We start from the raw sequence: 4,253 nt of genomic DNA, 5'->3' as shown, positions 1-4,253 counted from the left end.
GTGGATATCCCTGTTCATCCACGGTTTCTGATTGGGAAATACACAGATTTATTTCTTTGGCACAGTCTTCTATACACTAATGAAGCCAGTTACTGTAGTGGCGTCCTCATTCAGGCTGGTCACAGAGTTTATAAATACTGACCAGTCCTCTGACTCCAAGCAGCCGTAGGAGATTATCTGATTCCTCACACCAACATTTCACGATTCTCTTTGATGGGTTCTCCTGCTTCAGTGTTTATTTGTAAACCGGGAGCAGGAGCACAGCCTTGTGGTCTGATTTACCAAAGTGTGGGTGGGTGATAGAGCGGTAGGCATGTTTGATATTTGTTTAGCAGTGGTCGAGGATGTTTGGGCTTCTTGGAAATATATTGGCTGTTCCTTCACAGTTGCTGGGTCAAAATCCTGGAATTCCCTCCCTAATGGCATTATGGGTCAGCCCACAGAACGTGCAGCGATTCAAGAAGGCAGCTCACCACCACCTTCTCAAGGGCAACTAGGGATGGGCAATAAATACTGGCCAGCCAGCAATGCCCATGTCCCACGAATGAATAAAAAAAACCTCACTTTAGTGTGCTCTACGTCTGCATCAAGCTCAGAACATGAGCAAAGAGCTTGGCCACTACTTGCAATATTGCGGATAAGGCCAATCTCATAGGCCATTTAAGGTGACACAGTAGCACAATGCGTAGCACTGCTGCTCACAGCACCAGGGGCCCGGATTCAATTCCAGCCTTGAGTGACTGTCTGTGTGGAGTTTGCACATTCTCTCAGTGTCTGAGTAGCTTTCCTCTGGATGCTCTGGTTTCACACTCCAAAGACGTGCAGGTTAGGTGGAATGACAATGCTAAATTGCCCCTTAGTAACCAAAAATGTGTAGGTTCGGTGGAGTGGCCATGGTGAATGCGCAGGGTTACGGGGATAGGGCAAGGGTATGGGTGGGATGCTCTTTCAGAAAATTGGTACAGACTCACCAGACCAAAGGGCCTCTTTCTGCACTGTAGGGATTCAGTGACGCTATATAAATCCCAGTGGGATTGCTGAAACTTAAAACTAAATATCCGCTGTTAGATGTGTTTCCGCGATTCTTCCGCAAATGCTGTCCAACTTGAATGTGCTAACAACTACCCGAAATAAAGAATTTAAGAGAATCAATAGAGCTCATATCATAGCTCATTTACACTTCCTGGAAGTAATACACATTCATACACAGGCTCCAATTCTTTCCAAACAAAAAGAAAACGTTCCGTCAGTGAATCACATGGAAACCTGGGGACACCATAGTTCCCCCTGCTCCCCCCACAGCAACACCTCAGCCAGAGTCCCTTGCCAACCACTTGGCACCATTTTCTCCTGCAGCACAAATTGGCAAATTTCAAACTCTGCATTCTTGCATTTGTCATGATGAGAGCAAGTTGAAAAACTTCAACAACGCGTCTCTCTTTTCGACAATAAAATATTCTGTTAATGTCACCTACAAGCAGAAGGCACAGGAAAAAGAGAAACATAAGTTTGGAGAACAGCAAAAGGGAATTTAGAAGAAAATTCTTTGACCCAGACGATGGGGAGAATGTGGGTCCCGTTCCCATGGGGAGTGGGGAGAATGTGGGCCCTGCGCCCACGGGGAGTGGGGAGAATGTGGGACTCGCTCCCACGGGGAGTGGGGAGAATGTGGGCCCTGCGCCCACGGGGAGTGGGGAGAATGTGGGACTCGCTCCCACGGGGAGTGGGGAGAATGTGGGACTCGCTCCCACGGGGAGCGGGGAGAATGTGGGACTCACTCCCACGGGGAGTGGGGAGAATGTGGGCCCTGCGCCCACAGGGAGTGGGGGAGAATGTGGGCCCTGCGCCCACAGGGAGTGGGGAGAATGTGGGCCCCGCTCCCACGGGGAGTGGGGAGAATGTGGGACTCGCTCCCACGGGGAGTGGGGAGAATGTGGGACTCGCTCCCACGGGGAGTGGGGAGAATGTGGGACTCGCTCCCACGGGGAGTGGGGAGAATGTGGGACTCGCTCCCACGGGGAGTGGGGAGAATGTGGGACTCGCTCCCACGGGGCGTGGGGAGAATGTGGGACTCGCTCCCACGGGGAGTGGGGAGAATGTGGGACTCGCTCCCACGGGGAGTGGGGAGAATGTGGGACTCGCTCCCACGGGGAGTGGGGGAGAATGTGGGACTCGCTCCCACGGGGAGTGGGGACCTGCCAAGGCCTTCTCATGACCCCTTCCGGCTCTCCTAATTTCCTTCTTAAGTTCCTTCCTCCTAGCCCTATACTCTTGTAGATCCCTAGCATTACCTAGCTCCCTGAACCTTTTGTAAGTTTTTCTTTTCTTCTTCACTAAATTCATTACAGCTTTCATGCACCATGGTTCCTTCAGCCTACCATAACTTCCCTGTCTCATTGGAATGTTGCTGTACAGAACTCCAGACAAATATTCCTTGAAAATTTGCCACATTTTTTCTGTACATTTCCCTGAGAAAACCTCTTTCCAATTTATGCCTCTAATTTCCTGTCTGATAGCCTCATAATTCCCCTTACTCCAATTAAACGCTTTCCTAGTTTGCCTGATCCTATCTCTCTCCAAAGCCAATGTAAAGGAGATAGTTATGATCACTATCCCCAAAATGCCCTCCCACTGTGAGATCTGACACCTGTCCAGGTTCATTTCCCAATACAAAATCAAGTACAGCCTCTTCTCTTGTGGGCTTATCCACATATTGTGTCAGGAAACCTTCCTGAACACGCCTAACAAACTCCTCCCCACCTAAACTCCTTGCCTTAGGGAGACTCCAATCGATATTTGGGAAATTAAAAGCTCCCATCACGACAACTCTGTTATTATTACATTTTTCCAGGATCTGTTTCCCTATCTGCTCCTCAATATCCCTGTTACTATTGGGCGGCCTGTAGAAAACACCCAGTAAAGTTAGTGACCTCTTCCTGTTCCAAACCTCCACCCTCAGAGACTCCGTAGACAATCCCTCCATGGCTTCCACCTTTTCTCCAGCCGTGACACCATCTCTGATCCACAGTGCCACTCCCCCACCTCTTTTTCCTCCCTCCCTGTCCCTTCTGAAACACTTGAAACTCAGCACTTGAAGTATCCAGTCCTGTCCTTGAGTCATCCAAGTCTCTGTAATGGCCACAACATCACATTTCCAAGTAGCAATCCACGCTCTAAGCTCATCCACTTTGTTCACAACACTCCTTGAGTTAAAATAGACACATCTCAAACCTTTGATCAGAGCGCTCTCCTTCTCCATCACCTGCCCATCCTCCCTCTCACATTGTCGACAAGCTCTCTCTATTTGTGAGCTAACCTCTCTCTCCCAGTCACTTCACTTTGATTCCATCCCCCAACCATATGTAGGCCAGACCAAGAAAGGATGGCAGATTTCCTTCTGTGAACAGAGAAATAATGGCTACAATAGTGATTTAACAACAGTAATGGCGATAGTGGCTTTAAAATGACTATTCTGGCTGAGAGCTAAGCATGCTGGGAATTTTGGTCAATTTCTCGATTAATCACAGATGCAGGTAGTAAAGAGGCTTAGGTCTGGGAGCTGCAATCTGAAGCTTCCTGTGTTGCTCAGATCAGGGAAGTTGTTTACATTAACTGAGGCATTGTGGCTCTGATTTTTATGGCTGCTATGCATGAGACATGTAAAATGAAATAAGCATCATGGCGTTGTTCAAAAGTTTCACTCAAGGTTTGAGCCATGTGATCAGTTTCTGCTCAGATTCTCTGTCATCCAGTTCACTGGAATTAAGAATCTACTATCCAGTTCACTGGATGACAGAGGAAGTTTCGGAAGCAAGTGGAGAATTGTGAAAAAAAGACATGAGTTCTTTGTTTGGTAGCGATAACTCGGAAGAAACCAACCATTGCAACAAAGCTGAAACCGCGAAGGATGCTTCAGAGAGAAGAAGAAAGATTCTACGGCTAGGATATTTCTTGGCCAAGGTTTTCCTAACTCAGCAGCATCTATTTTCAGTTAAGTTGTTTAAGTTGATGCTTAGTTGATGTTCAGTTAGAGTTAAAGTGCAGTAAAAAGTGACTGAGTTGCAACTGTTTATGTTTGATTTGGTACTAGAAAGGTTAAATAAAAAAATAATTGAATTACTGTCCTTGTTGATCTCATTAAACTGGAATGCTTGGGAGATGTTCAAATTGAAGCTGTAAAACACTTCCCTAAAGGACATTAGTGAACCAGACGGGATTTTCCAACAATTGTTTCATGGTCATTAGTAGATTCT

The sequence above is a fragment of the Carcharhinus amblyrhynchos genome, unplaced genomic scaffold, assembly GCF_965287045.1.
Source record: "Carcharhinus amblyrhynchos unplaced genomic scaffold, sCarAmb.v2.hapA scaffold_89, whole genome shotgun sequence".
NCBI lineage: Eukaryota > Metazoa > Chordata > Chondrichthyes > Carcharhiniformes > Carcharhinidae > Carcharhinus > Carcharhinus amblyrhynchos.
This window is presented reverse-complemented; position numbering follows the sequence as displayed.